The following is a 25,783-nucleotide window of genomic DNA, read 5'->3' as shown; positions in this document are numbered from 1 at the left end:
GTACTGTGTTGGGGTCCCCAGGCCCAAAGGCACTGCGGCTTGCCTGCTCTGGACCCACACTGCTTGCAGGGGAAGCAGAGCGGGATGGAAGAATGAACAGGAGGCAGTGGGGAAGCAGTGTGTTGGGCTGCAGTCTCTGCTGAAGGCAGGTTTGTAGTATCCTGGTGAGAGAGCATTTTGTGGCAGAGTGGGAAAGGATAGGAACTGATTGCCCAGGGCTATTGGTGGTCCGGGGAGAACATAGTTTGAGGTTTGTGAGTCTGAGTGTCCTTATCTCCTCATTTCAGCACAATGTGTGGACAGAATTTGTTTCCAGTGACCTCTGTGATGAAAAAGAATTAGCAGCAGACAAACCATCTCCAGTTACCTAAACAAGCAGCACACAGCCAACAGGGAGAGCAGCTTTCATAGCTGCTTTTATCCCCTCCCTTGCCCCTAGAGCTTTCTGTTTTTGTTTTCAGTTATGGGTGAAGGAGACAAGCACTCCAGGGCCAAGGAAAATGAGAGTTAATTACACCGTGGATGGGGATTGTTGCACAATGCTGTTCTTTCCCATCCTTGTCTCAGATGCTTGAGAGAACAGCAGAGCTAGCACAGGTGTTCTTCAGTCCTGTGTGTTCTTTGCGGAGGAGCAGATATGGAGTCGGCCTCTTTCACTGCAGTGAAGACAAAGAGGAGAGAGGCTTTCAGAGCTCAGTGCTTTGTGCCATTTGTTCCAAGGACGAGTAAAATGTAATAGAATTGAAGTTAATATTTTAATGACTTCTTTTTAGCAGGGGGGAAATGTGTGCACGCTCATTAATGTTCTGGGTATATTTGCATTTATTTATTATTATTTTAATCTAAAAGATAGCTGGTTTTGCTTTGGGCTCCTTGTTGTAAGAAGCAGAAGGAAGTCCCTGGGACGTGCACAGAGGAGAAAATATTTGTTATCCAGAGCTTTGAGTTGAACAGTGGGAAATGAAGGGCAGTTTTAGAAATCAGCCCAAGTAATATTCACCCTTGGATCCCTCATCATCGCTCTCTGGGGTTACTCCTATGTCGCTCCTGCATTTGGCACAGGAAGAGTCCTTGTTTCAGAAGCCCCCTGTCAATGGAGTGCTGGTCTAAGACAGAGGTGAGCACGGGGAAGGTGTGACTTTCTGCAAAAGAATGGAAGGGATGTAGATGGGAATGTTGTCTTTTGATCCTGTAAGCCAAGGTGTTGAAGTTGTGTTGAGGTCTGAATTCATAAGAGAAGCTTATGGGTTGCTGATAGCCTGTGGATTTCTCATGGATGGAGGAGGCTCAGCAGCTGCTAAAGTAGGGCACTGCCTGACTGGAGGTGCAGCCTGCTGGCAGTGGTACAGTCAAGAGGCACATTGAAGTTGTTCGGTGTGTAGGTGCACCTCCTTGTGAATGTGACACTGCAGATGCATATGCAGACCTAATGCAAGCGCTGAACCAGGTATTACAGGTTCAAGGTCTCTCATCTGTCAGGGCAATTTTGTCTCACATCAGGGCTGATACTTGAACCTGTCACATTTCAGCTCACTACAATAATCACTGGGTTTGCATGCCCTGATTGGAAAGGCTCCCATTTAAATGTGGATGATGCTTCAGAATGATTTTTCTACATTAAAAGGCTGGAGTATGTTTCATCTCATTGTAGAAGGCACTGAAATACTGAAAGCTCAAAAAGTGCCATCAAGTGAGACTGTTGTCTTACCAGAGCTTAGAGTCATGGCATTGTAGAGTGTCCCAAGTTGGAAAGAATCTACCAGGATCAGCAGGGAAGTCAGGAGCAGCCAGAACCAAGTAGTGATAGAAGGTCTGAATTGGTGACATTAGAGTTGTGTGCCTTATGTTTTTCATTGCTGACTGGTTAGGAAAAATAGTACTGTTAGCTTGCTGGTGCTCACGTGAGATGTAGGGATTCCTGCTGTAACCTACTGAGATGCTTTGGGAAGTTGTTTCTATGAAGGATGCCGAAGCTCTTGAAGAATCAGCAGGGTGCTGGGCAGCCTTGTGAGCCTTCCATTGCAGCCTGGCAGGCTCTGTCTTCGAGAAAGTCACACACATGCACAGACAGTAATAAGAGGAAGTGTGTATCTAAAGAAGCTAAAAGGAAATTGTGAAGAGATGGCAGGACTGCCATGGGTAAGTCCTGGTTTTTATGTGCAAAGCTCTGTCAAGTGACAGCTTTAGTTAAATGTTGTGTAGCAACTTGGTTTTGGAATGCCTAATGCAGTTTCCTTCAAGCTGCAGTAGTTTTCATTCGGCAGCACAACGTATTTCCTTCGTCCCCTGTCAGCAGCTACTGGATATTTTCTGCTATGGTTCTAGGGAGGCCAGAGGATGGGGTGGCTCCTGCTGTCTGCTGCTGCTGGTCCAGTGTCTGTGCCTCCGACTTGATCTGATCTCAGTCAGGTTCTTGGTTCCTGGGCAGGCATTTTAAGGAGCTGAGATGTGTTAAATGAGTGCTTTGGAAAGCAAACCTCTGCTCCTTCCCCCTGCACATGGTGGTGTTACTGCTACTTGGTGCTACACCCGAGCTGGGTCACCTGTTCTTACAGACCCCACTATATGCACCAGCAATGGCTGCTTCTCAGCTTCTGCGTGTACATGAGACAAGCCATTTGCAAGGCCTAATTTAAACTGGTAGATCAAAATGCTTGCAACTCTGCATACGCTTCCTCAGGAGAAAGGAATGTTTTCTCATTCCTGTCTTATTTCATATTTCACAGCTGCAGTTTGTCTTGTTTTTCCCCCGCCTCAGGCCCAGCAAGTGCTGCAGTGCATAGGGGTTTAAAGGATTATTTACTTTAGGGCATTGATGCCGCCTTTGAAAATTTATGTATGTTTAGTTTGTTATACCAGAGACTCTTATTAGAGCAGCATGGGGAGTTTGTGGGGAGAAATGAAAGGCAGTCAGTATGCATATTTCTTCCAAAAATGTGTTGTACAAAGATAGGCCTCTCCAGTTATTTCTTAAGCAGGACAGCTTATGATGATCTTTGCTCCTGCATTCATTTTTCCTTCTCATTGTCTGTGCATCCCACTCTGTACCCTTTCTAAGTCCGTCTCTGATGGCACTGATAGCTGAGTGTCCTGATGTTACCCAGTGCAGGTGGGATCGGTAGGAAAGTTAACTCCTGTTATCTTCTGTAGGAGTACGATTGGTCCTTAGCTGTGCCATCTCTGGCCAAAACTGATTCTGATTACAGTGCAAGGTGTGAAGCATCTGTGAACAGCTACCAAGTCCTGCTCCCTGTCCTGTGATTCCCTCTGTCGTTATGACAATGGTGGATTTCTTCTCTGCCTCTAAGAAAACACCTTGGCAGAGGAGGTAGGCTTATATGTTGGAAGAGTATCTTGAGAAAACTCATTCTGGCTCTGGAGAGCTTTCAGGCTGTTGACTTGAGAGTCTGACACGTTGTGTCCCAGGGTGATGGCAGCATCAGAGCTTTTGGGTTACTCAGGCTGCTGCTGAGTAGTGTTGACTTACAGTTGCTGATGCCAGCAAGACTGTAGGTACATGGCTTTCCTCCTTAAATGGGAGCTGGAGTGTTTCTTCTCAGTCAGTGAGGGAGGAGATGGACATGTCACCTTCTTACCAGTCTGAGGTCATGAGAGGATGGGCTGTTTTTTCATGCCAAACTTTTACTTGATTATTCCCACCAGTAAGCATGTTGTATTGTCATCCCCCTTCTTCTACCAGGAAAGAGGTCAGCAATAGAACTCAGAGTGTTGCAAATACACTGATACAAGCAAAAGCTCACTCTCTAATTCAAACGGGGAACAGAGAAACCCATTTCTGTTGTGCCACGTATCAACCTGCTTGATGTCTTTTACCAACTTAAGGCTCAGAAATATACTGCCACTGGTTTGCTCTGTGGTGTATGGGGATGCTGGAGGGTTAGGTTGATTTCAATATAATATGAGATATATATTTAGTATTTCGCCCTCCCCTGTCTGCCACTCTTAGAAGAGTAAGATTCAAAGCTAAGTCTTGCCTTGAGCTTTCCCCAGAGCTTTGGCTTGAGGCCTCCCAAAGTGCCAGACCTGAGGCTGCTTACTTACCTTGTGCTGAATGTGGGGAAGATATTATGGGGTTGATAGAGCCTTGAGGTCTCTCATGCAGCCAGCAGGGAAGAAGTCTCCTGCAGTATCAGAGGCTGCATGAAATGGGTGCAACACAACTTAAGAGTTTCCTTCTAAAATATATTTCATAGAAGTAAGTCTGAAAATTCAAGCAAAAATCTGTTTGGTTTTTTAGATGTAGGTGTCCACATTGGGTTAATTGGGAGAGACTGACTGACAAATCTATCCAATAGCATCTGCAAGGAGAGGAAAGATATCCATACCTTTTTTTTTTCCTACAAGAAACTCATACAACAGAGCCTATTTCTAATGGGGATGTGCATCCTCACTCATTTCTGTGTATTATCACAGATCTGATGATATTTGTCCTGAAATCCCAGTGTCCAGCCTCAGATGGTTTAGGGAAGGATTCTTCTCATGTAAAGAGTGCTTCTGGTTGACCTTACTGTGAAGGGAAAAAAAAGGGGAGACTTGAGCACATAGCAGCAAAATGCAGAAACACCATAAGGCAAATAAAGCGTGTCGTTTCTAAAAACATCTTGTTTTCTAAGCCAAACTCATTATTTTTTAGGATCTGACTAATGGTTTTTGAACACTCAGGTTGGCTTTGGAAACAAGGCTTGATTTTCACAAGTGCTAAGTACTGCAGTACTGCACTCCAGCTGTCACACCTATAAAAAATCACCCATTAAAATCATGCCTGGCATCCAGTAGTCAGACACACACACAGCTGGGGGGTGGAGGGAAGACATGCAGACACCATGGCATGCCCAGAGCTTTGCTTTCCCTGCAGTGTGCCATGGCAGGCATGGGCTATATTAAGTAGTGACAAAAACTAACAGCGGGGGCTTCTTCATCCAGTCTTATAATGTCAAATATTAAAATAAGAAATGTTATGAACTAGTTGGGAAATCCACCAAGCTGAGATGTACATCTAAAGAACAAATCAGGTTAAAGGGAGGGGGCAGCAGAGAGAGAACACATGGTAGCAGTGGAAGCCAGAAGGGACCTTTCTCTAAGGAGGATCTCGGACTGAAATGTGAATCTGTTTGAGCTGCTGGCAACAAGTTCATACATCGCATGCTCAGTCTTTACATTGAAATACCTTTTATGCTTAAAAGATGGTATAAAATAAATATGCTTTCCATCAGGTTCTCGGGGCTGCGTAGATCTTTTGATGAGAGAAGATGACGGCTTTTGAGTGGAGACGGGAGAAAGCTGAGTGTGTGAATAGCAGTGGAGGAAAGAGAGCCCTTAACATGGTTGCAGGAGATACATTCTACCCATTTGTTTTTCCAATAAATATATTTACACACCAAAACCAAAAGTCTCTATGTGAACAGTGCAGAGCCAAGCCTCCCTAACAGAGCGCTCTCAATGAGCTCCTTGCTCTCCACACTTCTGCTTTCACTTTTCAGTGACATAAGCTGCTATTTCCACCTATCTGTTCTCCCGTTGTATGAAGCCTCTCTCTGTCTCTTGGGGTTGTTCCTGAGTGTGGAGGGTTCACAAAATCCCCTTCCCTGAAAATAGGAGATTGCAGTTTGTACAGCACTGTGGTAAATGGGCAGATGAAGCTGTGTACACAGAGAAAAGTATTCTTTCTTTCTTCTGTATAAAGGGGCTTAAAGTGGGTTAATTAACGCTGACCCCATTTAAAGGATGGCTTATGCGGCTGCTTGATGGAGGGGAAGTCAGATTCTCCATGTGTTGGTGGGAGCCTGTGTGTGCAGCAGGGTGCTGGGCTGAGCAGGCAGCGAAGCCTGACAAATTGGGCAGCTGCTGGCCCCACAATGAGCCAGCTGGTTGGGAAGCTGGGCTGTGTCACCGAGCCTTGCATATTCAAAACCAGGGCAGATTTGCTCCTTTAATTACAGTGTTCCCCCTGGCCCTTGGAAGATGGGTTTGTGACGGGGGGCTCGTTAAGATCAGGGAAGATCTCCTGCTTCTGCCAGCCACCAAGGGGACAAGGAGGTGGAGAAGGACAGCTGGGAGCTGCTCGCTGCATGGAGGCTTAGAGCTGGGGTTGCACACGGTTGCTCTCTGTGTTGGGCAGGAGGATGGAGGTGATGGCTCTGGCTCATGGAGGGCAGGGTTTGTGCCAGGCTGGTGCTGCACATGTTGAGCTGATCCTCAGAAATGTTAAAAACCAAGGGAGGATTCTGGTGTGGAAAATGCGGCCTTTAATTTTTTAGGCTTTTCCTTGGGCCCATCTCATCCGGTGCACAGAGAAGAAGCTACAAAGTACAGTTGCCATGGTGGTGATGTCTGTGCTGCAGGGGAAGCAAAAGTTCCAAAAGTTCCATCCCGTGCAGCCACAGCAGCGAACCCACACAGATGTGTGCTCCAGGAGCAGGGGAGCTCTCCCTGTGACTGGTGGACCATAATCAGGAAAGCATCTGCAGAGTGGCTTTCATAGCAGAACTCTTCCTCTGCTGTCTTTTGGCCCTGTGGCTCTGAGTGTTTGTTTCCCAACAGGGTGATGTGATCCTCCAGCCTTGTTGGTAAGCCCTGAGCACTTCAGAGCACGAAGGAACTTACCTGGTGTGCCCAGTCTCCCCAAGATGTATTGCCTCTTTGTGTCCTTTATCAGGTACCGTTTAGGCAAACCACCCAGCAGGATATGAAACAGTAGTAAAACGTTTGCGGCGCTGGCAGCTCTGAAGTTGGTGAGCAGGGCAGATGCTTGTGAGGATCTTAGGCTGCAGCATTCACTCCTGAGAGAGGATCTCCCTTTGCATGGATTCTTTTTTCCTTCTGGGTCCTGGACCTGGCCAACAAACAATGGTTAACCAGAACCAAAGACAGGATTGCAGGCATTGTTTAACTAAAGGAGAAACAAGGTGAATCTAATTTGACTGGATAGGTAATCACAAGGAATATTTTTCAAACTCTTTCTGAATCGTTACCTGGAGGAGGGGTGTAAGAGTTGGGAGAGGAGCTCCTATTAGAAGAGAAGCCCCTGCTGCTCAGGAGTGCTTGTTGGCTGGTGCAGGGAGTTGAAACCAGGTAGGATCTTGATCTCATTTTGAGCTGGTGCTCAAGATGCAACCAGATTTTGGGTGATAAAAAGATGATCTCGATGTTCAGCTTCCCAGCAGACTTTTGTTCCTCAGTCTTGTGCTGAGACAGCTGCTGTTCTGCAGCTCAAAAGCACTCCTCCTCCAAGGTCTTTGTTTCATGAGGCAATCTACACCCTGAGTTGTTAAGGATTTCCTTATAATGTCTCTTGGGACTCTCCTGGGCCTTTGCAGTAAATAGCAGGAAGAGCTGGGGCAGGAAGGGCAGCTCCCTGCTGAGCTGTCTGCCCGGCACTTTTTTGGTTTAGTTACTTTGTGAAAGGTAAATCCACCCTGAGAAGGGAGAAGAGGGATTGGTGGAGGTTCTGTCCCACCTCTTTTCCACGGGATTTGCCTATCAAAGTACCAGGTTGTGGTGCTGGGAGAAAGCAGAACCACTCTTAGGGAGCTCTTGTTTCAGGAGTGGGTTCTCCATTCTGCTTCTGTGTGACAAGTGATTTCCTCAGTCTGGTTTTGTTTTGGGAATGTGGTGGAGCTGATGAACCCTGAAGGATTTTAAATCCCATCTGTATTGCATTCAACAAAACCCATTTCGTTTTTGGGAAGCAGGTTTTGCTCTGTGATCTGGCTGACTGTGACTGTCCAGCTGTGCTGCTGGGTAGCGTGGATAGTGATGGGTGCCATCCTGGTGGTTGTGATCCTTGAGAGGTTATTTCTCGTTCAGTGTGACTGATTTCAGGGAAGGGATTAGTACAGCCAACTTCTTGTAGTGGAAGCTGCGGCAGCAACAACCAAGTAGATTGGCTCAGCAAATTGCTTAGGCCTAGCAACAGTTTGTTTTGCTTCGTTAATTGGATGAAAATAACTTCTGGAACCAGTTCTGCAGGGAAATAGTCATCTCTGCAGATGCAGCACTTACTCTCCAGTACCATTATGATCTAGGTTTGTTTAGTTGTTGTTTTTCTTCCCAGGAATATCATGTGTGCAGGAGATGCAGGCAAGGGGAAGGCAAAAGAGGCATCTGCACCATCCAAAAGATTGTGTCGCTGTGGGCATTTGTGTACAGCGTTCTCTTCTGGCATAGATAACAAAACCAGGGCCTGGATTCAGCATTGCTCTTGTGATACCAGTTATGCTGGTGTCTGCTTTGGTTTGAGGTGATGTACTGTGTGGTGCATCTGGAAGAAGCAAGATGTGCCAAAATTAGATCCATTTATCTGCCTGCCTCAAGGATACAGCTTTCAGCTAGAACAGGGCCCTGATCTAAACCAGTTCTTCTGTTCTTTTCTGGTAAGAAAGGTAAAAGTGTAGGATGAACCGTAGCTCCTTCCCATCTTTTACCACTCTTTGGGGTTGCTTTGTGTTGCAGACTGAAACGTGCAGGACAGACTTGATTGTTCTGTCCCAAGGACTGTCCTTCCAGCCCCAGGATCCTGGCCTTGTGATGCACGTGGCTGCAGAAGACTGCTCCATGGCTATGGGACCGGCTGGGGGCATGGCTGGGCAGGGTGGGCTCAGGCATGAGGGTGGTGTAGAATCAGTTGGGGTTATTTTGTCCTGATGGAAAAAAAAATAACAAAAAGTGGGAAGAGGCAAAGTAGAAACCCTTCTCATGCCACAGTGAAGTGCTGCGGTGACGTGTTGTCCTGCTTGGTTGCACTGCACACGACTGCAGCTTGAAGCCAGCCTTGTCAGGGGACTGTGTGTGCGCCTCACTAACTCACAGTGTATTTAGCCTGGCAGGGTTTTCCCAGTTTGTTAGAGTCATCTGAGGAGGAAGCTGGACGCATTTTGCTAGAGCATCATTTTGGATGCCCTGGTGGTCCTCAGCTACGCTCTTAAATCTTCGAGTAAGTTCTCTTTACTTGTAGGGCTTCATTTTCCTTTCACAAGTGAGCAAGCACAGGGCCAGGGGCAGAGGACATCCTACCCTCATGGACTTGGGGGCTGGCTTCTCGTGGCCCCGATGTAAGTTCTGCCCAGCATGCTCTTCCTTCAGTGCCCCAATAGCATCCCCTACTTCTCCTTAACCTGGTGTACCATGAGCCAGCATGGGAGCTGCTCACCATCCTGTTCTGCAGGGTGAGGGGTGCCACAAAGCAAGGAGTGGAGATGTGCTGATGAGTCCAAGAAGGCAGCCTGGCTGTGCCTGGAGTGAGCCCCAGCTGGTGCAAAAGATGGTGTGCTCCTCAGGGAAAGGTTTTTATCGCATCCACAGGGATAGGATTCCTGCTCTTGGACACTACCGCTACGCAGGTGGTAAAATATGCACTACTTCTTGCCTTAGGCTTAGGCGTGGGGCACATAGGTGGCTGCTGCTCTGAGGGCATGGGTGTGGAGTGGGTCTCACACCTCTGCTCTACCAGCTGCAGCATGGCAGCAGTGGTGGGACCTTGAATTCTGGCAGTGCGGTTCCCAGAGCCAAGGTGGGTTATTTGAACTGCTTGCGTGCTGTGTCTGCAGCTTGGCTTACCTAAATAGATCAATCCAGACACTTCTGGAGGTTCTCTTTCCCTGGGTATGCCATGCACAGTTCTTAGTTTGGCTGTTCGCAGCTGACTAAATCCTTTTAAGAATGAGTCACTCCCGAATGAGAGGTGACAACGGATATGCAGGCAGCGAGAAGTCAGGAGTGAGATAATGAATATTAGAGAAAGGCTAAACTAAAAAGGGAAAGAGCAGTGTGAACTGCAGCCCTTATAAATAGCACTGCACTAAAAAGATGGGTTTTATGCAGTTCTTGGGGAGGATTTAGGTTTCCAGTCCCATAAGTTTGTCTGTGGGCTTGTCCTCACCTGCTCTGGGAAAAGAAACTGCTCAGCATAGGTACTGCTAGAGGGTGGTTCCCAAGGCATCGTCCTGCTCCGGGTTGGGTTGCGATGGCATGGTGGTGCCTCATGAATTGGTTTTCCACGGGGGTTGGGGCTGGACATTGGCACGAGGTTATTGCCTAGGGCAGAGATTTTCAAGGAGCTGAAGGGAGGTAATTGTCCAAGTCTCATTAAAATCACAGAATCACAGAATCACAGAATCACAGAATTACCCGGGTTGGAAGGGACCTCAAGGATCATGTAATATAATAAATGCAATATAATAAAATCCCAGCAAAAGGCAATATAATTGTATAGCTTTGTTTTAGTTTTATTTATATTTTGTGTAACACACAGTGGTTTTTTTTGTGTTAAAAGCATTCAGCAAGGCTAATGTCTTTCCTGATGCTGACAATTAACCAAGTTACTTTTTCTAAGCAAATGACCTCTGCTGATTATTTGGACTAAAGATCATCCCAGGGCATAGTCTGAATCCATGGTGAAATGCTTTCCAGTTGTTCCCCAACAGGACCTGGGAGTGCTGCAGTCCATCCTCGTCCCTCGGCAGCTCCCCCTCGGAGGGTGATGCATTGTGACAACTTGTCAGGGGATGCCAGCAGTGCAAACAGTCTCAGGAGCTGGAATTCTCTTTCTGATGGTTTTTAGGGATATTTTTACCCCCATTTTAACTCAATTGAGCAAAACTCACTGCTGGTGAAGAGGGTAAGGGGAACGGGGGAGGGTGTTTATCCTCGTTACAATAGTGATGGTTTGGGCTGTGATGATTTATTTCCATAGGAAAATGTAAGGGATTAAAATGAGGAACAAGAACTCTGTTTCTTCACACATTCCGATCTCACTGACCTCAGAGCAAATTGCGTCACTTTTCTTTGCTCGTGGTGTTCTGTCTCGATGAGTGTGGCCCTTTGGAGTTACCTGATCTGTTGATGCCGGCTTTGACTCCATTACGGTCTGTGCTTGGGCCATCTGCAGGCATTTTTGTTCAGTTTGATGTTTTTGCCAAATGCATACGGAGCACATGGGGAGGATGCTGCTGCTTATCTACTTTCAAACCTGGGTATAAATAAACCTCTTCCACCCAGGTCCTCTCCATCTTCTGTCAGCACCACACATCACCCTTCCCCGAGCAAGTTGTCAGGTCTCATTTCAGCTCACTTCTCTTGACACTGCTAAAGTCGCAGCTCCAACCTGCATTTCCTGCTCTCTGAAGATCTCCCCAGTGCCCTTCATTTTGTCCCTCCTATCCAATGCCAGCTGCCCACTATCCCTGTCCTGCTCCTTGCTGCCTGCCCTGCAGCACTTCCACCTGGCAAGGGAGGAGCAGCCTTCTCTAAAGCAGCAACTAGCAAAAAACTGTTGGAATGTAGCCGTGCATCCTTCAGTCTAGATTTCCTTGTTTTTCTTAATGGAGAAATGCAGGTTTTTGGAATATTTATGCTCAGGCAGCAGCTGGCACTGCATCTCAGACTTGTCTCATCTCCCACACGTGGTGCAGAGCAAAGCCCCAGAGCCTTGCTGACCGGTGCTTCATGAGGTCCTGCGCTGCTTGGAGGTGATGGAGAGCTGCTGCCAGGCTGCTTGACCAGTCAATAACTAATGCTTATTCATCTGTTTTCTGCTCCTTGATGACAGCTGTGTGATAGCCTGATCAATGTTATCATTGCCATTCATGTGATGGCCTCCTGCTGCTTTACTCCATCCTTTTGTTTTAAGAAAAAGGAGAGCAAAAATCAGGGAGCCTCTCTTTGCTTTCCCCAGCCTGGGGATGAGGTGGAAATGCCACAGATGTTTGGATTTATTGTGGCTTTTTTTTATATCTTGCATCAGTTTCCAAGGTCAAAATCTCTTGTATTATTTTGTGTGACAGCCCTGCAAGTATAAATAGAGAAATCACAGACAGTTCCCTGGTGACTGAGGGCTAATATGTGAATAATCTCACCTCCTACTTCATAACTATTCTATAGGAAGCAAGCTGTATTATGCGCACCCACAGCCTTCCTTCACCGTGTCTGGTCTGGTGCATGAAGTGTGCATGTCAGTATTTTTAGGGTAGATCTCCAGTCACCACTGTGGGAGAGATGGTTTGAGGAAGGTGATGGGACCTTCTGCTGGCACCTGGTGTGGTTTGAAGCTGCCTGCATGCACAAGCACTGGGGCTGGGCTCATGGGCATGGTGCTTGTTATGTGCTGATGGTTCTGGAGAATACTTAATATCCCAAGCTATCTGATCCAGTTGTTTGAAAACTCTGCCCTCGGGTTCTGCTCTGCCCTTAGCAAACATCTCTGGACAGTGAAGTGGCAAAATCCAGGTAGGCTGCCAAATCATTAGGGGAATTAGGGGATTGAAGGGGCTCCAAACTGCAGAGGCTGAGGCTTTTGCTCACTGGTTTATTTTGCTTAAATACACCTTAACATTAGGTGTTTAATGGTAAATAACATTAGTTTAGCAGAAAAGCCTACCTGCTTGCTGCTGCTGCTGCTGGGGAGGAAGCCATGTCCGAAGAACAAATCACTCCTCTGGTGTGCAGCTAACTGGCACATTCCAAAGTGCTTCAGTGAGGTTGCTTTCCTCATTTTCCCTTTACAGCTGAGGACACTGGCACTGTGCGTGATGTGGGGAGTTGGTGGATGGACCAGCGTGCAGCTGGGACCAGAACTCATCCATGCAGGATGAGCTGGAGGTGGCAGGCTGTCCCTGAGGCCTCCTGTCGCTGAGTCCTGTTCTGAAGCTATGGCTGTGGCCTGGGGAAGGTGCTGGGGAAGTGGCTGTGGCATGTCCCCACGTGCTGTCTCCCTGCAACCCCTCTGCTCACAGTCCCGGGCCCAGGGCTGTGGGCAGCTTTGCCAGTGTAGCTCTTTTGGTGCTCTACATGCTGTGCCTTTCTGAAGACTTTTCCTCAGGGGGACGTGCTCTGGTTTCAGGGGACCACATCACTTTGGAACTGTGAATGGGACAGGAGAGCAGATGTGTGCTGAATTTGGCTTCCATGTTGCATTAGGAGTCCCTGGCAAAGCAAGGACCCAACCCAGCGTGGGCTCACTGCCCAGCTTGACCCAGTCACGGCTGCACTGGCAGCCTGCTCAGTTCTGCCCCCAAGCCCTGAGCCTGCCCCCCACGTCTGGGATTTAGTGATTGCATTTCAAAAAGTTCTGATTGATGTCAAACCAGAAGAAGATGAGAAGATCCTTCAGCACATTCACAAATCACCCAGTTGATTTATTTACCATGAAAATCACCCTAACCGAAATGCTCTGATTTATCCAACTTTACTTCATACTTGTAATGGGGGGGACTGATTTAGTGATGCTGAGCCCAGCCATTAATGTACCATGTCCATAAATTGTGGTGCGCATATGTTAAATGGGGATTTGTAAACCTCGGTCAGACTTTCTGATTTCATCCCACTGCTGTGATCCTGAGCACCTTGAAAGTTTTCCCAGCTGAACAAAGCATTTCCAAGCAGAGGAATACTACCAGCGTAGCCTTCTGGGGATCTCCTCTCTTAGAACCTGGGGATGCTCTGTGCTTTGGGGTCTGGAGATAACACCGATCACCTGCTGTTCCCCTTTCTCATTCACAAGTCAGCAGAAAGAAGAGAGGATGGATGTGAGGAATCACCAGGTGGGGGAGAGAGGAGCTCTGGGCTGTATGCTGCCCTCTGCAATAGCTGGTTCTTTTATGGCTTGCTGCTTTGTGTGTAGTGGACTCACAGGAGATCAGCATGGGGAAGAGGGAGACAGAATTTAAAGCGAGAAGGCCTTGCAATAGTTCTTCAGTCTGACTTCCTGAATTATTCAGGATGTGGTGTGTTGCCTTGCACTCTCACAATGGGGCTAATTACTTTGTAACTGAGCTAGGCAAGTGTGAAGGGATTTCAGCATCTTCTCATCCCACCCCCAAAATTTGCTTTCAGGTCTGCACTGCACAGAATGAGTTCTGTCAGTATGAAATACAGCTGTGCCTTTGCCCTGCAAAGCTTTCCACCTGCGTCATTTTTTATCTTACAGCAGTACTGGGCTGTAAGGAGGCAGAATTGGCAAGCTGTGTGTGAGAGATGTCAGTAATGTTTTTGTCCATCAGGACATCTGAGGGGCAGGAGTTTCAGCTATGCGGCAGGTACTCAGTTCACAATTGCAAGTGGGCACTTGGTATATGTGACCTGTGGAGGCACTGTGACCTGGGCTGGTACCTGGAAGGAGTGGGTAGCTGAGAGCACATCACCCTGCCCTACAGTTTGCAGAGACCCTGGCACTGGGCTGAGGGATGAGAGACATGTCAGCCCTGTTGGAAAGCTGAGGGAGAGAGGGAAGAGAGAGAAGGGACAGGAAGGTCCTGAAGGGCTTTCTTCAGCCTGGCTGGATTTGGAGGTGACACTTCATGTGTCAGCTTGGGTTAACCTGTTTCACACAGGGCCCATCCCAGAGCCTCTGATGCACTCTGAGGACAGTGACTGTGGGGCACGTGGTGGCTGATACGGATGGAGACAGCAGGATTGGGGCTGCTTTGTGGCAGGGCTGCTTTGTCCCTTGCTGTGTGACTGCATGCAGCCACCAGCTCACCTGCTTTCCCTAGCATGATTGTGCTCAGTGTGCCAGTGCATCAGCTCTGGTGTCGTGTACTTAAACCGTGCTCCTAAGCTGAGCTAGGTTTAAATGGGAATCTTATCTGGAAGCTGAATGGTTAACAGAAAGCCATAGCACCTGTCTGCAGCCCTGCTCCCTCCAATGCTACTGAACAGCATTTCATGATGGCAGAGAAATAATTCAGTACAGCCAGGCCCTGCTCTGTGGGAGATGAATGGAGCACAAGTGGAGTGGAGGTCACTTGTGTTAATCTGAAGCAAATAGGATTGTGGGACAAGGGGAAGGGGGTGAACCTCCTTTTATGTACAAATTCTATAGCTCTGAGGCTTAGGAAACACTTTATAGTAAACATTTGCAAAGTAGCCGTGCCATTAACCTTTTCTGGCAGGAGAGACAAATGGTTTTCCTGCTTCATTTTGTGCAGATCTCACGTTTTGGTATGTATGCAAATCCTGCTGGGTGGCGGCGTCTCATACAAATAAGGCTGAGATGCAGAGGCAGCTGTGCAGGCAGGATGGCTTGTGTTTCCCTGCAGCTGCAGCTGGACCTCTAGCATAGGAGGGGCAGAGAGAGCCTGGTGTGTAAGGAAGTGTCAGGGAGAGAGGAATAAACAGAAAGCCTCCTGAAATGCTGCACAGTAACAGCAAGCACTGCATCATTTGTTTTTGGGAACCCAATGAGCATCCAGCAATTCCACTATTTTTCTGTCTGTATCCTAACTTCTCAATGCCCGGAAATATCTCAGCCAGGCGGTGGGGAGGTGACTTTTGGGGAGAAGGGATGGTCAGCACCTTTTTGAGATCAGAACTAAATGAATGAGGAAGATGATACTGCGGTGGAACACAGGCAGGCAGTTTTGTAGGGACATGGGCTGTGTGTTGTAAAGATACCCTGTAATGCTGCTGGTGTTCCCTGTCCGATAGGCAGGGTGGGGCTGCAAGTCAGTTTCCTCGTGCTGTTTCACATCAGTGACTGGTATGCCTGTATAGCACTGCCCTACTTACAAGCCTTCAGTGTTTCTGATCCCTTTGCGGTGTTTCTTCCATGAGCAGGCAGGCGTCAGGCACTTGCACTTTCAGGATTAAGTCCCCAGTTCTCTCTAGCTTTGGCTTGGCTTCAGGTAAGCTGCTGGATGCTCACTGCTGGCATATTGGAAGGTGAAGTCCTTGTAGTAAAAGCTACAAATGTGCGCTGTTCCTTGGTTAACTCATGTCTCAGTATTATCTAATAGTATCCTCCAAGCAGGAGAAGAGGCTGTGTGGTTACTTCTGCCTCTCCGTGGTGCACACACAGGCTCCCTGCTGTCAGCCTCTGAGCCAAAAGAAGCAGAGAGTGCAGCTGCAGGGCTCACACATGCCTCGCTGGCTCTGTTCCCTCTCACTCTGTGGTCCCTCTGTCACACCAAGCAGCATGGCTGCATGGGGTGCTGCGGCTGCAGACTGCACTGTATTTGAGAGCGAATTGCCTCAGAGCCTTCAGTCTCTCCAGGGCTGTTTCCTGCGCAAACAAGGGAAGCTGGGATTTCCACATGCTTTTGAAACTCAGTTCTGGTGAATATATCTATAAATCCTGTTTCTCTCTGTTCATTCCTTACCACTAAAACGCTTTGGGAAACTCCATCTTCAAAGCGATATGCCATCTCACGGGCCACTGCTCACTCAGGTTTGCTTGTTTGGGCATCACTGTTTAGCAGGAAACATGACATTGGTTTGACATGCTTGGCAGACGAGACAGGGAGAAATACATCTGTGAGTTGTTAACTGAGAGTAATGCTTCTTACCTTTAGAGCACGTAGAGATTTTTCCCCTTCTCCTCTGCCAAACACTTGGGCATTTCAGCATTGCCTGCACCCAGAGGGGATGTGACTGGGCAGGGAATGACCTGGGCTGTGCATGTGCTGTACTGTGCTGTGCTGGGCACCTTCTGCATACTCTGCCTCTGTGGCTCAGCCCCTCTGCACATGTGGGCTTGCATCAGTTCTAGCACCTCACCTCAGGCCACCAGTGACCTGTGTTGTGAGAGACTGGTATTGCACCTTCATGTGAACCCAGGGCTCAGGAGAAACCTGGGTTGGTCCCTTTGGTAGCAGGAAGCCCTTTCCCCAGAGCTTTCTTGTTAAGTTTTGTGTATGGAGGTCAAATTGTTATTTAATGTGATGTTTCTCCTGAGCTTATTATGTGCCATGCTAAAACCTCTGGGATTCCTGCCCCCTTGTGGGGCAGTTCCCCTCTCTTTGTGGTTAGAAGCAGTACAGTTTGAACTTGTGGGCAAACTCTACCGAATGGCCACATCATCAAGAAAGAAAGACAAGTTGAAAAGGCTGTATTTTAATTAGACCATGATCTAATTAACACAGCTGTGAGTACAGCCAGGCTGCACACTGATGTTCTTGCTCATTCCCACACCTTTGGGGATTTGCTGCCAACCTTCCTCTCTCTATGGGAAGAACCTGGAAGCCAGGGGTTCTGTGCTCTGTTTCTGGCAGTGCCATTGATTCGCTTGTGACCTTGTGTGAGTCCCTTTGGGTTTCGCTTGTAGGGCTTTCGTTAGTAGGAGAGAGATGAAAACGCATCCCTTGTTTTTCAGCACTTACTGTGAACCCTAACCCCTGCTGGGGATGAAGGATCTAGGCCTCCTATTGAGGTGGCTTTCTGCAGGGTGAGCTCTTGCTTCACACACCAAGTGTAAGGTTGCTTCCTGTGACAGGTTGAAAGAGCAAACAAGAGGAGGTGACCAGACAGGGAGAGGAGGGAAGGCTGAGAGGCACTGGGAGCTGTGGTCTCAGGTGAGGTTGATGTCTGTCTGTGCTAGGAAATAGGGAGAGCTTGCCCTACAGGGCATTAGCTGCAAGTGTGGAAGGATGAGCTTGGCTCACAATGGGAGGAGAACACATATTCTGAGCCCCCGTGGCACAGCATTGAAGTGGCTCTGCTCTTCCCACAGTGTGTGTCCAGGAGACTTCTCCATCTGAGTGTGTTTCTGGTGTGCTTTTGGATGTGTTTCATTCCCTGTGCTCCAGTCCTTTGCTCTTCATCTCCCAGCAGCCTTTGTCTGACAGCCCTGTCAGTTAGATTGGCATGTTCCTGCAGCTGCCAGCTTCTCTCTTTTTGCCAGGCTTCTCTCATAAATTCCCCATGAGTGTAATTACTGTCCTGATGAGGTTAGGTGCTGCAGGGCTCTCCTTCAGTGGGCTGAGCTTATGAGTCCCCCTGGGCTCTGCTCATCTCCTTGCCATTCAGAGACTGTTGTGTCCAGCAAATGCTTCTGACTTGTGCCTCTTTATCCTGCTGTGCAGGCTCTGCAGATCTGAGATCCCCTTGCTGCTCTCTCCTAGGAAAATCCAGGTAGCAGAAGCATCATGAAGAATCCATTATCTCATTTACTTACTGTTATCATCTGGCAGGAGCCAGCATGCCTGCATGTGTACATCTGGAGAGCTCTGCACCCCTCCAGGTGGCTCTGTGAGGTTAAGTAATGGAGAAGGTGCCAGCAGATGGCATTCCTGAATACACAGCATTGTCTCAGCATTTCTTGGGGCCTCAGTCAGTACTTTTGGATGCATGTAGCAAGAAGTGCAACACAGTACAGCATTCCCACACTGTATACACAGCCATGGCTGCAAGCCATTAGGGGCCAGCAAGCCCAGGTAGCAGGGAGCAGCAGGGGCTGTGTCAGAAAGGCTGGGCTGAGGTGCACCTGGGTATGAGGCCATCCCCACTCCCTGGGTCCATTCAGAGCAGATCGCCTCCCAGGCCTGGGTATGCAAGGACCCAGGAGAGAGGTGCAGTAACTCAGGCTCTGCTTTGGCGGTGGCAATTTTGAGTGTGCAGTTTACTGCAGAGACGAAATGATTTTTGCTCGGAAAATTACAAAGTGGAACAGTCATTACAGGGAGTCCAAAGTACAGCAGGTTATTCTGCAATGCTGACGCATCTGTGAGACTGATGGTGCGTCCCCATTTCCCATGTGCTGCTAAGATGGAGCTCTTCTCTTTCCCTTTGTCTTATTTACAGGAGGGCTGGGCAGCCTGTGGCTCAGGGGTACTGCAGGCTGACTGCTGCCCTGAGCCAGCATCCCCAGGGGAGGTGTGGTGGGATGGGACAGATTTTGTCCTGCAGCCTGTCTGGGGTAGACCTTGCTTTCATATTTTTGGAGTCAAACGAGAGGGAAATTCACACTCTGTGAGAGCTCTTTTGGTTTGGGGTTTGCCTTTTTGCACCCCAACCAACAGAATTCTAAAGACCCTGAGGTGCTGTCCCTCCTGACAGTCATTCAGCTCTGCCTGGCACAGCACACGACCAGGGCTCCCCTCTGCCAGCATGCAGCCCTGCTGGGAGAGCAGTGACATTCAGCTCCCGTTAGAAGACAAAAATGGCATCACAGGGCCATCTGAGGGCACATTTGCAGCAGTCAGGGTGAAGGCAAGGTATGGGCTCTATTTCTGAGCCAGGAGAGCAATCTGTTCGCAGTCCCTGGGACTTGTCAGCCCAGGAATGATTAGTGAGGCAAAACAGAAAGCCACAGAGCTCCTCCTGCCCAGCTATGGTGAGAGATGGAGATAAGAGCTGTGTACCCAGGAGATAGCTGGCAGCAGCAGGGCAGAGCAGTGCCAGGCCCTCTCATCATAGCAGTTGTCCGGGTGCTGTGCTCACAGCTGTAACTCACCTGGTGTGCAGTCCTGCACCATGTGCTGCTGTGAAGGGAGCATAGCTGCTCCTTAAGATCGGGTGGGATGGCACAAAGGCAGCGTGCCATCGGGTCTATGATGGGTGGAATCATGAACAGCGAGCTGTTAGCTTGGATAAAGCCACACCACCTGGGACTTCACATCATCTGTGCTACATCCCGCAGCCTGCTCTCACTGCATGTGCCCTGCGAATGAGGAGTGGGTGTGGGGCTGCCTGCTGCTGCTCTCCCCCGATGATGAGGAAAACATCTGGCATTTCCTCACCTGCTTTTCTGAGACTCTGTGAACTTGTGGCATTTTCTGCCCTTGCTGTGGGGCAGCAGTTCCTCCTGCTGGGGTGGGCACCCATCGCCTCCAGAGCAGGGCTCTCCCTGGGGCTGAGCGAGGTAATTGGCCCGTTTCCCTGGTGTGAACCAACGGCTGTGCAAGGCAGCTAATGAGGAGCAGCCAGGGTAGCAACGAGATTAAAAATATGTATGAACAAACGTCTCGTTTTGACTGCAAGGATGCGCTGAAGCATAAGAGTCTGGGTCCCGCAGTAAGCCAGAGGCACATTGGGATGGCATGCAGACTGGCGGCTGCAGCACAGGCAGCAAGGAAAAAGGGAGGGCGGGAGTCTGCTGTACGCTGGTGTCATTTGGGGTAATGCCATGCTGTCACCTATTACATTTAGCTGTGCCCCTGGAGATGGCACCTTTCTGTTGTGAAGGTGGTTTGCATAGGGCCTTTATCCGCTCACCAGATGCTGAGAGCAGGGAGCTGGGTGCTGAGCAGAAGCTCATCCCCATGATGAAGACTCAATTCCCTGGCCCTGTTGGAGTGTCTTGGCTGCCCGATGCCAGCAGAACTGAGGTGAAGGGCCTCTGACCTGGCACTGCAGCACTAAGCTGTCCCCAATGGCACTGAAGTCATGTGTTTATCTTGGAAGTCAGACCTGCCAGCCCCATCCTGTATATTAGCAATTCCAATAAAAATAATAATTGGATTCAGTCCATTGAATTTAACATTTAAATGTCAGCTGGGAGTTTCTTCCTGATCCCGGCTCTTGCCTAGGTGACATCAGATTAATAAGCCTGATTGCATTCTCTGAACGCCTGACTTCCACGGTCAGAGATGAAGGCTGAAATGCAGTGCTTTCTGCACAGCTGTGCCTTATGGACTTGACTGAAGCTGGTCAAAAGGTCATGCCCGTGATTCCTGGAATATCATTCCTTTTTACATTTGATTTTGATCTGAACTGGATGGAGAGTAAAACTTTCTTAAATTTGCCTTGAATTAAGTGCTCCTGTAAATGCAAGTGAAAATAGTACTTTGTTAAGTGTTTTAATGAAGCTAATTGCTGGAGCTGACATTAAAAAGGTCCTCTAATTCATGACAGATCTCACCCTCTCCCTGTGGACCAATTTGGGTTCAGGGTCTTATGAATGTCTCTTTCCTTAGTCTGGTTCAAAGTTCTTTCTCATTCTGTCTCCAAACCAGTGCTTGGGACTGTGTGCTACATTGGAACAGATCACAACTTCTTCAGTAACATGAAAGATAAATCTGTGCAACAAACTTATCCATTGTGCTTGTACATTTGTTTGGTCGGACTGCCATCCTTGGCAGTTCCTTAGGGAGTTCTCTTCTGTGAACAGGTCTCCCATCTTACTGGCTGTGTCCTCATGTACTAAGAACCTGATATGAAAGCGCTCCAGAACCACAGACAACCTTGTCTCTGGTCTTCCAGCTGTTAGAGGACACTGCCCTGAGCAGCGCAGTCAGAACATCTGGCTGTCATGGGATGCTTTTTGGGAAATTGAGTCTTTGTTTGTGGTTAGGGAACCACGTAAAGATGTCTCTCATCTCCAGGCCCTCTGAGCTGATGTTATCGGGAAGCCTGGAGTACCTTTGCCTTGCAACATGTTGGTAATCAGATCTTTATGCTCACAAGCTGTCGTGCAGTGCCCTGTGTTTGCTGTTCATAGCACCTTTCTTTTGAGCTACCCGTGGTGGAGTTCCATTGCCAGCAGTAAACACACCATAGCTGTGAAATAGAGCTCAGTGACACTATTGCATACATGCTGCTCCTTTTCTCTTTCTGAGGCACAGCTGAAGAACAGTTGCCAAAAGAGAAACCAAGTTATTGGTTTTGGCCCTGATTTTCATTGGTATTAAACAGCAGTGACTACCAACTGTATGTGAACAAACCGTGGGTGAATGTGCCCAAAATCAGGCCTGTGTGCTCTTCTGTTGAGGGCCTGAGCCAACAGTGATGTCTTATTTTGAGCTAAGGAAGATAGATAAGTGCAGAATGATCTCTATATGGAACCACTATAACCACATCACCAGCAACAGCTCCGTATTGTGCTCCTAGGAAAATGGATCTTAGTCTGCAGCAGGCACTGGCCCAGTATGAGATTAGTTCTCAGAGGCACAACAGTTGTAGGAAAAGTAGATCTTTGAGAGAGCTGAATGAGCAGGAGGAGCCATTTGGAAAACAAGGATCTGGTTTCATTTGTGGGGACAGGAGAAGGAACCATCAGAATGAAAGCAGTTCAAGCTGCTTGGAAGGAGGAATTCGGACACTCCTGTGTGGAGGCTCTGGTAGAGGGCTGAGGGTCTGGGATTTCTTCAGGAAGCAAACCAATGTAAGCTTCTGTGTGCTGGTTGTTTGCAATGGTTGTGAGCATCCGGCAACATTTTAACGAGGCATTGCAATGGTATGTTGAGAAATGTATCTACCGGCCTTTAGTCACTGATCCGTAGGGTGTGTTAATGTTCTTATTACATGCCAGTTCAATCCATGGCTGAAATTTTGAGTAGGAAAACGATTTGATGCAAAGATATAAATTAAAAGTACAGCTGCTTTTATTAATAAATTTGTACACTGACTTCTGCAAATGTCCATAGCACTTATTTTTAGATGAAGATGACACAAAGGGAGCCTTCTGTCAGTTACTTGCTCTAAGGCCAGCTACCTGCAGAGGTGACTTGCGCCTCCTCTCAGGAAGGATTCAGCCTCTTCCAGGAAGCTCTTCATTGCAGAGGCCCCATCCCCGTGGCTGGGAGCTGTGCTGGCATCGTGCCGCTCCGTGTGTTGTTCCGTGCCGGCTCCCAGCAGCCCAGCTCCTCCCAAAGGAGCCCGTGTCCCCTCTCTGTCAGTATCGCCGAGGGTCCCCAGCACCGCTGTGTTACGAGACAGCCCCGTTGTCAGGACAACGCTCCGTGCCGAGCTGCTGATGAGGGCTGAGCCTGCCCAGCGCCAGCCCCGGCGCCGCAGATGCTCGTCTGCAGCCAATCGGCAGGCGATGGAGAACCATGACATCATGGCCGAGCAGGGCCCGGCGTTCAGCCTTTAGCTTTCAGCATCCATCCCACCGTGTCCCTTCTCGCCCCAGTCGGGGCAGCGCAGAGAGATGCTGAGCCACGTGCCTTTGCTGAGCGCACCCGGGTCCCCTCGCACCTCACTGAGCTCTGCCCAGCCTTAGCACGTGGCCTCCGGGATCGGGGTCCGGGAGCTGTTAGAGCTCTGAGTTCCTCCTATTGCTCAGGAACACTCTCCTTATCCCCTGCCCATCCGAGCTCACTGTGCGTTTTGTTCCTCTCCTACTGAGCCTCACACCCTCATTCTGCACAACGCGGTGTATGGAGGGATGCAGAGCCGACACTTTGCTGGTGCTGTGCCGTGATGCGGAGGCAGCACAGCGCTCACACGCCAACCCAAGGTGCAGCAGAGCGGGGCCAACCCAGCGCAGCCCGGTGCTGTGCTCCGCAGCCGGTGTTGGGTGGCTCCGCAGCCGGTGCTGGGTGGCTCCGCAGCCGGTGTTGGGTGGCTCCGCAGCCGGTGTGGCGCAGCCAATGGGCGCGTAGGGCGGCGGGCTGACGCCAGGCCCGGGGCGCGGCGGCACGTCCCGGCGGCGGGCGGCGATTGGAGCGCGGTGGCGGCGGCGCGAGGGGCCGGGCGGGCGGCAGATGGGCTGCGGCGGGAGGGAAGGAAGGGAAGGGGGGCGGCGGCAGCGGGGCCGCGGCGGGGGACGGCGGAGCAGCATGACAGCGCCGGGAGCAGGTAACGGGGCGAGGAGGGGAGCGGCACCCGCTGAGCCCGGGGGTGGCGGCCGCGGAAGGACGCCGGGTCCGTAGGGCCGCGACGGGGCCGAGTTCTGTCGTTCTGGGGCCGCCGAGCGCTGCCCGCCGCCCAACAATGCCGGCCGCGCGGCGGGGGCTCGGCGCTATAAATAACCGCGGGGCTTCGATGCCGTCATTGACAGCACGGGCCCGGTACCCGCGGAGACACCCGGGGCTGCGCCTTTGTCCCGGGCTGCGGCCGCCCGCGGGGCTCCCTCACGGCTCGGCGCGGCCTGCGGGCTCGTGGAGCCGAGGGCTGGGGCTGCCGCGGCCTTGGAGCGGGGAGGAGAGGATTGAGTTTCCAGGCTCGTTAGGCCGCAGCTGCGGGGAGCAGCGCCCGGGGCGCGATGCTTCGGCGGCGGCGTCGCTGCGGCCCGGCCTCGTGCCCTCGTAGCGCCGGCTGCCAGGTGAGGCCGGGCCGCGAGCTGCTACCGCTGCGCTTGGCTGGGGGATGTAGCAAAGAAGGTTTTTCCTCCGTGCCCGGGCTGTTCTCCGTAAGGGTCTGGCCAAAAGGCGGTATTTAAAAGCATCGGGAAGTCAGAATCCTAATGATATTTTTGTGTCCTGAGCCAGTCACATGATACAGAGGAATGAAATCTGCCGTGAGGTCGTTGTCTCGGTGCCCCTCGTGTTTCTTTGTAGCTCGTGTGCGCAGCTGCAGGACAGGTGAGCGCTGATATGCTGCTCGCTGTTAGGAGCCTGGCAGCATCGCTCCCATAGAGCTGCTTTGTTGTGCCAGTCCTTCAGCTCTGCCTTCTGCTCCTTCGTTTCCACTGTACACAGGGCTACTTGTGAGGGGCACGTTGCTGCTCTTGGCTACCAGCCCTGCTCTGGCCGAGCTCCCCATGGCTATGGGATGTTAACGCTGCTGTCAGTCTGTGCCTCGCTGGGATGAACGTTGGTTTTTGTTCCTCGCCTTTCTGCACAGGGCACTAGGAGCCTCTTGTCACCTTTCCCTTTCATTACTTTCCATAGCAACTGCAGAAGGTGCTTGAAGCTTTATATTTTTTTTCCAGGAATTTAATGGACAAGGGGAACAGAGTGAGTGGGTGGAGAGGGCAGTGGGAAAATAGAAAGAAAGACATAAATTTATGTTCACCTGCAGAAATAGGCCTTTCTACTTGTCAGTGCTGTTTTATGTTAGTTTTTTACCTGCACCTGTCCTTTGCTTTTTACCTTTCAGACAGGGATAGTTGAGCTTACAAGGGATGAAGCCTGTTACTTCTGTGCCTCTTACTGCTCCTCCAGCTGCCATTCTCATTTAAGTGATTGCTTGCTGTCACTGGGGCTGGGCAAGCACAGGTGATGCTGAGCCTTGTTGCTCTGCTGGATGGTGCCTCTCCTTGAACCAGGGCTCATTCTTTATGGAGAAACATGAGGAAGTATCTGTGGTTCGTTAACACTTGGAGTTTTGAAGATCTTTTCCAGGTGTGATTGGTGATGGGGTGTGAACATCAGCTGTGACTCCTGTGCAGTTGATAGCAAATGTGTGTATGCTCTGTTGGGCATAGCAAAGATGTTTGATTTTGTGTGGTAGATTGGACGGGTACACCTTAGCGATACACTCAGATATCATCACTGTGTTAAGGGCATTGGGGGGATTCTAAGGTTAAAGATGTGCTTTCTCTGATAAATAGAAGCAAAGTTGTTGGCTTCTGAAAGGGATAGATTGTGTGTGGGCCAGTGGTAGGTGTGCTTGGATTCAGCTTGCTGCACACCTGTGTTTTGTTTAACTATGAAACCATATATTACAGCACAGGATTTGTCCAGCTCTGGGGTACCAACCCACCACTTCAGCACCATGCAGATCCCACAGCTTGGATGTTCTCGTTTGCTTTCTAATCCAAAGCATTACAAGTTTTCTGGCCCCTCAGTGGGCTCACCACTGCACTGAGGTACCAGGTGGGTGCTGCAGTGCTGCCTTGCCACATCGTATGTATTCAGGCTCCATGAGTATTGCTGGAGGATGGGTGGCAGCAGTAGGCCCCCTTTATTCCTATCCTGGAGTAGATCAGCGCTCTTGCTTTATTTGATAAGGCCATTCAAAAGTAATTCCAGTCAAAGAGAGTGGAAGGCCTTATGGTTTCCTTCCTCTGTTCCCAATGGTGAAGGAGAAAACCCTCCAGATGAGAAGTCTCTCAGTGCTTCCCTGCAGAGCGTGTTGGTGTGACCTGCAGCACCCACATGTCGGCTCCCATCTGTCAGGTGCACCCAGCACTGCCAGCTGCAGCACGGGGTGCTAAGCCAGGGAAGGAAGAATAAAAGTAGCATGATTAAAATCCCTTTTTTTTAATGACTTTTGCTTCCACAGGCGAGAGATTATGGACTTGGATTTGGGATGTGCTTATAGTGTCACTAGAAAAGCCGTCAACTGTGTGTTTGCAGAAATGGAGGCTTGGAAAGTGTCTTTAATTGCAATTCTGCTCTGCACAACACAGATTGTCATGCTTTGAGCTCAGGTTTGTTTGTATCAG

General features: G+C 49.6%; 1 protein-coding gene across 3 annotated transcripts in view; it reads left to right on the top strand.

The window, feature by feature from the left end:
• Positions 1-25,783, top strand: part of PAK3 (p21 (RAC1) activated kinase 3) — an 85,410-nt gene that overhangs the window by 9,231 nt on the left and 50,396 nt on the right. The window contains exon 1 of one of the 3 annotated variants that reach the window (XM_085544763.1): positions 22,576-22,909. The exons of 1 other annotated variant lie outside the window; for it this stretch is intronic. The gene's annotated coding sequence lies outside the window, so the exon portion shown is untranslated. Of the gene's footprint in view, positions 1-22,575; positions 22,910-23,154; positions 23,251-25,783 lie in introns of those variants that run through there. One more of the 3 variants, XM_015860615.3, reaches the window with a different exon arrangement.

This window comes from Coturnix japonica, chromosome 4 (assembly GCF_054131305.1).
Source record: "Coturnix japonica strain WE chromosome 4, WE-NBRP24, whole genome shotgun sequence".
Lineage (NCBI taxonomy): Eukaryota > Metazoa > Chordata > Aves > Galliformes > Phasianidae > Coturnix > Coturnix japonica.
Note: the sequence above shows the minus strand (reverse complement) of the source record. Positions and strands in the feature narration are given on the sequence as shown.